The 11,618-nt window shown below is 43.6% G+C and overlaps 1 long non-coding RNA gene across 1 annotated transcript; it reads left to right on the top strand.

The window, feature by feature from the left end:
- Positions 1 to 303: 303 nt before the first annotated feature.
- LOC146183667 (uncharacterized) lies at positions 304 to 8,277 on the top strand. The gene is made up of 3 exons (XR_014708498.1): positions 304 to 692; positions 2,566 to 2,715; positions 7,577 to 8,277. It is a non-coding gene; the product is annotated as an uncharacterized LOC146183667 (long non-coding RNA).
- The last annotated feature ends 3,341 nt before the right edge of the window (positions 8,278 to 11,618 follow it).

Genomic DNA, 11,618 nt, shown 5'->3' with positions numbered 1-11,618 from the left:
GGGAGGGGACGCGCGCATTTGTCGATGCACCAGCTGTATGGATTTACGCAAGAATGTGGATGGTAGATGGGGAGGCTTTCTATTTTTTTAGAAAATGTTTGTCCGTGGTTGGCTTGAAGAAACAATGCGTTTGCGAACACACAAAACAAAACTATTTATTAGAACTCGACTCGAGCGGTGCGCGCTGGCGGCCGCTCATCGGCACGGTCCGAAGTCACGGCTGGCCGGTGCAAGCAGAAGAGGGCGGAATGGAATGTTGAGAGGGTCGTTGGTCCTTCGTTCCCACGCGCAGCCCTTGCGAACACAACACCGCGGCGGGAATCACGCGCTGGTTGAGCGGGTCGTTGTTCCCCCTCGCCTACGCGTCTACGTGCAAGACACAACAGACAGCATGCCCAGCGGCGCTGCTGTGCGGCCTCCTCCCGAAGCGTTCATTTCGGAGCTTGTTGGAGACGCTACAAGACTTGTGACAGCTTCTTAAACCTTTCTTTAATTTCTTCCCTCATTAATTTTCTTTTTCATTGAGCTGTGCATAATTTTCTCTTGCGCCTATACATGTCCATGTGCTCCGGTTGGTGCTTGCTACATATCAGTGAATAGCTGAGCTGTGAAATGTCGCCGGAGTACGGATTACAGCAACGGCGGGATACCATCGGCATTATCGGACTCAGTGAACACCGTCATCTTAGACCGTGAGTATATATCTTTGCAGCATGCCATTGCTTCATAATTGGTTCTATATAATCTCCTACCAGTCCCAAATGTTCTCTTTCCTTATTCTCCTCGAAACAACTGCGCGAAGCATGACTTCAAGAACTAAGCGAATTTTCGTCCGGGTTACATGCAAGCAAGTGCGTGGACTTGTTTGCTGGCTGCGATATGAATAGCATTTGCGCCGAAAATAGAGGAGCCGTGCGTAACAGGTGTGTATGCCACCAACACGTGACAGAACACTGCAGGCAGCCATTTGCGCAGTTTTTTTGACTGTGCAGCGCGCCGCAACCAATTAGTAACCAGATACTATGCGCCCGGCTTTGTACATATATTTTGGACAGCCTCTCTTCTGCGCGCAGGAAGCCATGTTCGCACAGTTTTTGGATTTTGTTAAGAGTTAAGGGCAGTTTTTTGTTTTCAGATGTACAGACGAAGTTTTGAAAACTGTTCGTGCCGTCTGTGTAAGCGAATTTTACAGTGGGGCAGACATGTGCGTGATGCCGCTTGATGACTAGGCTATAATTAAGTCATAATGAACCTCCACTTTTATAATGGTTAATATCATATTGAGGAATTGAAAGCCGTGAACAGCGCAAGTGAGCCCCTTTTCAAAATTTTTTTAATCGACGCCCCCCTTCTGAGCACGTGCCTTCAGGTGAGGGCGTTATCAGAAAGCGGCGACAATAGGAGAGCGATTTCGCAGACGGGCTTCGAGGGCGGGGGAAAATAACAATACAAGCAAAAAGGCACATCAGCCGTGTGTGCACTGCGTCCCTGTCGCTGCAAAGTAAACAACGTGCACGCGGGACACAATGTACAAAACATTGACGGCCAGTATGAGGCAACCATATCGTCCGAAATATTGCTCGCGAAGCGCTCGATGACGGCGCGCACTTTCAGGCGAAATGGGACAGGACGTCAGGTCCGCCTGTTCGGCAATTACAGCTCTTTGTACCTCACGTGCCGTACCGTATGCATGAAGTGCACGCCATAGCCATCGTGCAAGAATGTTGAAACCGAAGCAGCGATCCACGTATTCTAATTCTATAGGAAATCATTTGGGAGTAGAAAAGAGCAACTTAATATGATGTGCATGGTTCTTTAATGAACGATATGTATAAATGGACGGTTGAATAGTTACAGTAATGGAGTGTTCCGCTAGAATTGTTTACGGCCGTGACCGCAATAAACATTACTCGTATTGCTCTTAGCTTTAAGCTCTGGCATTGATAAGCCTATCTAAAGAACCGACTGGCAGTGACAGGTTGTTTAGAGCTGTTGATCAAAAGGTAGGCCATCATGCTATTATTGCAGGCATATTTGCTTCTTTTTGTACCTCTGTTTACTAAAACTTAATTTTGTTCCCCATTCCTAGGGACGCTGCACCTCTTACAACACTCACTGTTCAGTCGCTTTTATTTAAGTATACAAAAAGGAGGAAATGCGCATGCACTCATAGGATAGCCTGTCTTTCCGTTAACAGCTGCAAATAACACGCCACTGCTCCTCGGTACTTTGGATGAAGTTTTCAATGGGGTTACCTGAGATGCCTAGCAATTGCTGTAATATTTATACCAATCACTGCAGTGAAACAGGAAGGTAACACTGCATTACTTTAACTGCTGCATGCACCTATAAACGTGCCTTAATTTATTGCCTATTCTTATAGACGCAGGACCTCTTACTATAGGCTTTGTTCAGTAAGCAACCGTCTTTCATTGCTTCAATTTCTATCTCTCCACCACTTTCTTGTTGCTCTGGGTGTGATCATTTGATTTCATTGTTCAAATCATATTGTTTTATCATGTGTGAATTATTTAGCCTGCACATACATGCTTTCATTTTTTTTAGATGCGCATCGGGAGCGTTTTCTACGTAGAAGTGGATCGATTGAGTTGTATCACTGGTGCGAAAACCGACAACCCCCAGAAGATATGTGTCCTGTGGTTGGAAGGGCAATAAAGAAGAAGAAAATCAGCGGAAAAGCCTGCCTCAGAAAAGGTAGCACTGCATCACTGTAACTGCTGCATGCACCTTTAAATATGCCTTATTTTTATTGCCTATTCTTATAGACGGTGGACCTCTTGCTATTGGCTTTTTGCAGAAAGCAACCGCCTTTCATTGCTTCAATTCCTATCTCTCCACCACTTTTTTGTTACTTCGAGTGTGATCCTTTGATTTTATTGTTCAAATCATATTATTAAATCGCCGGTGAATGATTTCGCCTACACATACATGCTTTCATTTTTTTAGGTGCGCATCGAGAGTGTTTTCTACGTATAAATGGATCGATTAAGTTGTACCACTGGTGCGAAAACCAACAGTTCGGTACCCCCAGAAGATTTGTGTCTTGTGGGTGGCAGGGGTATAAAGAAGAGGATAATCAGTGGAAAAGCCTGCCTAAAAACTTACAAAGATGGCGCAAAAGCGAAATGCTGATCAGGGTTAGAGTCTGATTACTTCTGTTATCCCATTTCACTTGCTAGGTGATGTGACATATATGAAGCACCTTAGTATAATTTGTGGTATACTCACTGAAAATTGTGTAGACATTAACTTTTTTCTCGTTCAATTATTTTGAGTGACGCACGAATTGGAATAAAACGAAGTCATCCACACGTCTAATGCCCATAGACATTAGATGTGTGGATGAGCTCATTAATTGTGTTCCTATGTGAGCATGCAATAGTTTGTCGAATATATTAATATGTTAAAAGTTGATTTTTTTACTGTTAACCGGAGTAATACATAGGCTCCACATCATAGCATTATTCGCCTGTAGTTTGTATCTGCTCTTTCCTAAATTGTATTCTACAAAGTATACATGTGTCATCTCGTACGTCTATTTAACTAGCGAACAATTTGCAATCGAATCCCTTTTGTGATGTTTCAGCTACAAATAATGTATGACAGTTGTGACAATATAGGTAGCTTTAGGGATAACATATAGCGCGAAAATCTTTAATATATGCGATGATATTTTTATTCACCGCATTGGCTAAACCAGCCTGTTGAAGAGACGAAATGAAAACAAATATGGATGTCTTCGGACAGGAACAGTAATCGTGGTGCCATGACCATTTTTTTAATTAAGTTTTCATATGTCGTGGGCTAATGTCTCGACACAAAGGAATGACCCTTAGGTTTGCCAGATGCGGCGTAGTATTCTCGAAAAAAAAAAAAAAAACGCCTATCACTAAAGCTGGAAAACGCCGTTTTTGTCGTTTCAAAAAGTTGCACGTTTGGAGGCCGGCTGGTTGCGTAAAATTTTGTCATCCACTGTTTTTTACTCACCGCATTTGGGTAACGTTTACTTGTATAAGAAGTATTAAAAGTGTGTTTCATTGATGCAGTTGATTTAGTAAAAAAACGCAAACTTTGCTTCAAGAACAACGCGCTACAAAAATGTTAATGTTCAACCTTACATACTGGCGTGACGCATTGCGTTGTTTGCACTAAAATATTCTGTGTTTATTACGCAGGTCATATTGTTAATTTAAGGCAGAATTTGGAGCTCTAAGCTGCTATGTGTGTTCTCTGTAACGCCACCAAAAGTATTATGCTGGAAAGCGATTTGCTTAAGATTGTAATTATAAAAATTACACATTGAAAAATCATCTTCAAAAATATAGTATTGTTAGTGGTGGTCAAAGCTGACAAATGGAATAATATATTAATAACCTAGATTGAATACTATTGCACCTAGCAATAAAAAAGAATGCAGGACAGAGAAAAAGTTCAGCCTTCACTTGCGTTCTGCCATGAAATTGACAGAAATAGTGAATTAATACCATTTTAAGCTATATTAAGTATTTGTCCCAGAAGCAGAAAAATGGTGTTAAGCGCTGACAATGTTTTAAATTTTACTTAAGGTAAAATGTAACTAAATTAAGCAAATACTAAATTGAAGTTTTGATGCCTATTCCATAAGGGGGAGCCATATAAGCACATCTATAGAACAAAAACAAGCATTTTTATATTTCTAATATTACATTTTGCAGAATTCAATATATTTACTGACTCAAATTAACAAAGTACTTTGCATTGTTTCCACAGATTTTGATAAAAATTGATGTTGCGGCCGTTTCTTCAATTCTAATCAGTTTTCCTTATTTTACCATTTTCTTACTTTTGTCCAATCTCAAATTAATATGCAGATACACACACAAATCTAGAGCTTCAAATTTTTTCAGAAATAAAGAATGGAACCTAGATAATGTAGAAAAATAGTTTCTGTGCCAAGATATTATTGGATCTTGCAAGAATGCAGGCTGAGTTTGGCCATTATCAGCACAAGCACTCGGTTTAATATTTAATGTTATATTTTTAAACAGTATAACGCAACACTTTTTAGTCCGTGATATTTTTGAGGTACTGAAGATTTTTGAGAGGGATTTGAATGAAAATCGAAGATGATCTTTTTTAATTGCAGCAAATTTGCCCTTTACTGCTGTTTTCGAATTCTGAGCAATTTTGATGCGTTGTGGAGAACACACCTAGTGGTCTGGAGCTCCAGATACTGCCTGGAATTAAGAACATGCGTCAGGAAGTGAAAACATATTTAGTGCAACCAACCTAATGCATCATATGCCAGTACATAAGGTTAAAAATGAATATTTTTGCAGCGTATCGCTCCTGAAGAAAAGTTTGCGATTTTTTAATAACACAACTGCAAAAACAAAATAGGTTTCTAATAGTGTTTGTAAATATAAAACCTGCATATATTTAGTGAGTAAAAAAGAGCAGATGACAAAATCATGGCATCCAAACTTGCAACATTTTGAAATGGCAAAAACAGCGTTTTCTACCTCTAGAGATATACCATACAATTGTTTTTTTTTTTTTTTTTCGAGGAAACTACGCGTATCTTGAAAAACTAAGGTTAATTCTTTTGTGTCTAGATACTTGCCCACCACATATAAGAATTTCATTGGAAACGAAAGATGGCCATGGGACCTCGACTATGTTTCTTATCTAAGGCACCCATAATACGCTGTGAGAAAGCCAATATCAAGGGCTTTTTTTAATATTCCATATTTCGAACGGTTGTGCCATCTAAGAAAATTAGAAAGCTAGGCACACCTTAGGTGTATCCAGCCCTCACTTTCTGTTACAGCTGCATTTGCTAAGCTGAATTAATGCGTTGATTACTTTATTTTAGCCACGGATATAGCGCTATTACGTGTCAATTTTAAAGAAAGGCCGGAGTGACGCGATTCCTGTAGAATTTGTAAGTGAAATCTGTAAACCTTGCAAATGTACCCATATATATGATCTCTTGCAGGTTTTATTCAAGCTACATTACACCTGCTGCGCCCCATAGCTTGAGCCAAGGGTTATAAATAAACCATTAGAAACAGACGATGGAAACCGGTGGTGCATTGCTGGCAGCCACTTAGGACAGCGCAGAAAATTTTTTTTTTTTTTGTACGTGGGGAAGTGAGGTTATTCGCTTCAAGTACTAAATATACACTTTAGACAATAAATAGGACTTACAGAGTCGGTGAGCACGTTCGGAAACCCCTGTTTCAATATTTGCGGTTAGAAACCTCATGTGTACCTTTTTTTCCAGCTGTAGATAAATTCCGGATTATGTAGATACCGAAACCGTTACCAGCCCATTCGCGCACCTCAACTGTGCTGCTCACAACATGATTTTGAGCGGACAAAACAACCTGCCGCTAAGATTGCTAGCCCCATGCATGAGTAAGGGTGATATGCTGGCGATGGTTGCTTCGCGTCGGCCCTTTGGCGCACATGAAGGCTCGAGTTACAATGAGCGCGCCGAACTTTGCAATGCGGATAATGACTACAAAGCGGTAAGGATATAAATGAGTTTAACAGTATTTTTCAGCTGTAAAATACAAATACAGTCTTGTTGGACGATGTGCTGGCGCGGACGAAGAAACCATAGGCAACTTGTAGGTCTAACGCTACACAGGGCTGTCGAGCCAAGCCAAGTCCTCAATTGTATTGTCCGGGAATCAGATTTCTGTATTTTCGTGGTTTCCTATTATATCTGGCGTTCAAAATGCAGACGTGAGGGTTCTTTATCACAAATAATCAAACGTGGATTGTGCCGGTACTCTTCAAAGTAGCAACACCATTTATTGTGTAAGTCATTAATCAGTAATTTAGGTAAATAATGTCAATAAGGATTCCAAACAAAACCTTTTCTGTGGCGCTCAAGGTAGCTTCCAGCAATATATATCTGGTTTTCTTTGCCTGCCTCCGAAATGTTTTTTTTTTATCCCTTGGATCAAATTTGCTTGGACAAGCAGTATATGTGTAAAAATGATGCACCTGTGAGCTACCCGTTTAAGTGAGCTCCCGTTTAAGTGAACTACCCACAAAACCAGTCAAAAGCGTATATCAGCTAACCAGCGGCCAGTGCAGCAGTCGTGGGCTTAGATCGCTTGTGTATATTATATCTAGCCATTTAAAAAAAATGAAAATGGTCGCCGAACATTCTCTTGGTAACGATTATTAGTATAAACTGTTTGCACATCGCAGAAAGCGTAGGAGCGGCAAAAAACTAGCGCGCCAGTCATATGCGGAGACAGCCGATAATCAAGCACTAATTCCTAGTGTGGGATGAAACACTGGCTGTCTCAGCCGTATTGCTGTGGAGGCGATCAAAATGCAACAGGGCACATGCTATGCAATGTATGTGCGTCTTTCATCCTAATAAACCCAAGGCAGCTGAAACTAGTCTGGAACTCATCAGTATAGTGTTTCTCATTGACCATAAATTTCGGTACATGAACCCTGGAATTTTCTACATCTTCCTAAAATAATGCGCGCGATTTTATATGCCTCGTAATAGTGTTGTAAATTTTGTTTCCTCATTGTTTTTGTGCAGGTGCCATTTGCGAAAAAGTTGGGGTGGACGATTTGGAGGCACACGCATTTATTCGCAGGTGGCTGCCTGGTTCCTGTGACGGGGGGGTGGAAGAAAAAGGCGTTATGCTGAAACCTCCCCTGGCGAACCAGGCATGCCACCTGTGAATGCAATTGCAGGGTCAGCCCCCTCACTACGCCATGAGTGTGCCCTCCAGCTCCCTGGCCCCTTCCACTTCCCGAGAGCCCGCCCTGCCCTGACCAACCCTGCCACTGCCCCGCTAACTGCTGCTGTGTGTGCCCTCAGCGCTGGCTAGTAACAACTGCCGTCTATAGTAACAATTGCAATAAATATTACCTTTTTGTGAACCATGCCCTTGTTTCGTGAATATCTACTGGTTGCTCATGAGCAACAATTTGAATTTATATGGCCACTCCTATTTGAAAGGCCATTATTGTCCCAGCAAGTTCGATGTGCTGTCACGAATATGGCTAGAATGAAAAAGGCTGCATTTTATGGCCTGCACAGGCAGTGCCACAAAATGTGTAATCTTGACATCATCAATGGCACATGAATGGAGTAGCCGGTGTACCCATAAACCATTGGATTAATATTGGTATCGACAATATGCGGCATGAATGGAGTAGCCAGTGCACCTGCAATGGCTAACCATTGGTATGATATTGGCATTGACAATGGGCCATCAATGGAATAGCTGGTATTAAACAAATATTGGTAATACAATGATGGTATAATGCTGGACAGTATTGGCAAGAATCATGGTGCATGAATGGAAAGTCTAATATTGTGCCTACATTGGTGGCTCCAGCTTGGTTGAACACTGGACCAATCTTGGAACGAAAGATGGGCCAAGAATGGAGAATGTAGTAAAATGCCCAAATGCCAATATCAGTCCAATATTGATGCCATTCTTTTCCAGTGATGAACCATTGTTGGACCAATGCTGGTGTGCTGCTTGGGATCACCGCCGGAAAGGTGGGCGACCGAGGCATACCAAGAAAAGTACATATTCTGATGTTTCTAGACTATCTGGAGAACAGGCGGAGGCGAAAGACTGGCCGCAGATCTTCCATGTTCCCAAAGCCGTAAAATCAGTGATGGTTCATCTCAAGAAGAATGTTGGTGGCCGGAAAGAACACCTTCTACGAGAAGCAAGCTGTGCGAGAAAGTGCAGAAGTGCGCGAAGAACCTCGACGTGCAAAGCTCATTTCCGCAAGCACATTCGGTTTAAGTCAAGGACGGAAATGAAACCACATGCCATAAAACAGTGGCATCGTACTCACTGCCGGAAAAAAGCAGCTTGTGAAATAACGGAGGATGTTGCGTCTTAGAATTATCGAGAAGTCGAAATCTCTCTACCATGCGCCAATTGTGTTTGTTAAGATGTCAGACAACGCATACGATTGTACAGTAACTTCCGGGAGTTCAATAACGTCCTGAAGTCTGACTGTGGGTTCATTCCGCGCATTGATGCCGTCTTCATCCTTGCAGGACAGAAAACGTTTTTCTCCAAGTTCAATTTTACGAAGGGTACGTCATTGGAAGGTCACTATGGTTGCTGGAAGCAGGAAAAAAAAACGGATTTTTCCAGTATTTCTGGACTGTACCACTTTCGATATATGCCTTTTGGCATCAAAACACCACCACCACCTAGAAAGGGCTCGCACAAAACAAGACATACTACGACCGCAAGAGTCGGCCGGGGAAGCTACAGCCTGGAGAGAAAGTGCTCATCTTCCTGCTGACCTATTCAAACAAACTATTCATGTAATGGCGAGGTCCATTTGAAGTTGTGGGCGTGAGAAACGAGGTTAACTACCTCACTGACTTGGGAGGTGCAAAGGAACAATTCCACATCAACATGGTGAAAAAAATATGAGAAACTGCGTACCAGTTTCCCCACCGTGGCTGTCGCCGCTGTAGAAGGAAACATGTCAAACACACATCCCATCTGTCGCAAGAAATGTGACTACAGTGACTGTATCCCGCTATTAAGTTTGTGCCACGCAAGGACTACCATTGATGCTTAGGTGTCGCAAACTATGGGAACTTGCTTCCATATGAAGTGCGAAAGAGTATGTCAAGGAAACTGACAATGTGGGCGCTGACTACGTAAGCCGTGTGTGAACTTGAGCCTGCATTCTGCAGCCTTGTATTTCTTGTGTTAGTGTTTAAGTCCTGTGTCTATGTTACATGAGCAGCGTGTGAAAGGTGTGGGAGTGTGTTTCTGGTGTCCGAACAAAAATTTAAAAAAACGAAGTCGTGTGTTGCATTGTGAAGTTTTGTGTGCTTCTGATTTGGGTTTATTATTGTTGTAGTTTGTTCTCTCCCCGCCACGTTTTCCCCCTCCCCGGCGCCAGAACAGTTGCAAGAAACTGTCTTGAAACGGGGGGAGGTTGTGATGATGGTGATTGTGGCGAGTGTGTGGGTGGCTCGAAAGGAAGTGAAGTGTGGCCGCGTGCGGGGCGTGCCAGTGCGCGTGAGTTTGTTCCGGCAAGCGAACGGGTCGGACGCTCCTGGGCGTCGCTGGCGGCGGAGTTCATCGTCCTGGGCCTGGCGTTCAAGGCCGGCTCGCCAGCACCTGTCGGGCACTTGGTCCGAGGTCTGGTACTGCCCAACGCTTCGCCATCCGGCGAACAGCTTGCGGAGACAGCTCAACCGCTCCAGCGTGCCTGGCCGCCGCACTTGTGCTGCCGCACTGGTGCCGCACTTTGCAGTACCCGGGCGTGACGCGGTACCCCGCGGTACACCGCAGTACCCCGGACTGTGAAGCAGACGCCGGATACAGACGCCGGAGCGTGGTCTGCCGCGCTACCGAGTCCTCGGGCGACTGGAAGTCCCAAACCAGAAGTAGGACGGTTTTGTATTGGGACATATCCTATTGGGATAAGCTAGGCTGTATGCATGTCTGTGCCAGTTACGTTATTTGGTCAAGAAAAGAAAAGCGTCCGTGTGTCTGTGAACCTGCTCTGCTACCTGCCCAGAGCTCCTGAACGGACCTGGGCCCATATATAACATCACAATGTGGATCGGGAGCTTCCGGACGTGCAAGCTGGATTTCGCAAGGGCAGAGGAACTAGAGACCAGATTGCCAACCTTCGCTGGATCATGGAAAAAGCAAGATTTCCAGAAACCCATCTACTTCTGCTTTATTAAATATGCGAAATTGTTTGACTGCGTAGATCACAGCAGATTGTGGCAAGCTCTCCAAGAGATGGGAGTTCCAATTCACCTCATCTGTCTCCTCAGGAACCTGTATGAAGGGCAAGAGGCCACAGTGAGAACTGGGAATGGTCTTACTGATTGGTTTCCGATTGAGAAAGGATTGAGACACGGCTGTATACTGTCGCCCTGCCTATTTAACCTATATGTTGAGTGCATCATGAGGAAGGCCGGTCTGGACGAGTCTTCAGCTGAAGTGAAGATTGCTGGAAAACGTATCAACAACCTTAGATATGCGGATGATACCACTTTAATGGCAGAAAGTGAAGTGGAACTCAAGAGACTTCTGATGCGCGTACAAGAAGAGAGTGAGAAGTTTGGGCTTAAACTGAACATTAAAAAGACAAAGTTCATGGCGTCTTGCCCTGTCAAGTCCTGGAGCATCAAGGGACAAGAAGTGGAAGCTGTGACAGATTTTCTCTTCTTGGGCTCCAAGATTACCCCGGAAGTAGACCGCAGCCATGAAATTAGGAGACGCCTGCTTCTGGGAAAGGAGCCATGGCTAGCCTTGACCGCCTAGTAAAGAGAAGAGACATTAGTCTGCCAACCAAGATCCATATAACTCGTGCTATGGTCTTTCCAGTTGTGATGTATGGATGCGAGAGTTGGACTGTGGAGAAGGCTGACCGCCGAAGAATTGACGCGTTTGAATTGTGGTGCTGGCGGAGACTCTTGAGAGTTCCTTGGACTGCCAGAAGATCAAATCAGTCGATACTGCCGACCATAAACCCTGACTGCTCATTGGAGGGTCAAATTCTAAAGTTAAAGCTAAGCTACTTTGGTCATCTGATGAGAAGAGAGGAGTCGCTGGAGAAAGATT

This window comes from Amblyomma maculatum, chromosome 7 (genome assembly GCF_055883805.1).
Source record: "Amblyomma maculatum isolate TAMU_Amacu chromosome 7, ASM5588380v1, whole genome shotgun sequence".
NCBI lineage: Eukaryota > Metazoa > Arthropoda > Arachnida > Ixodida > Ixodidae > Amblyomma > Amblyomma maculatum.
This window is presented reverse-complemented; position numbering and strand designations above follow the sequence as displayed.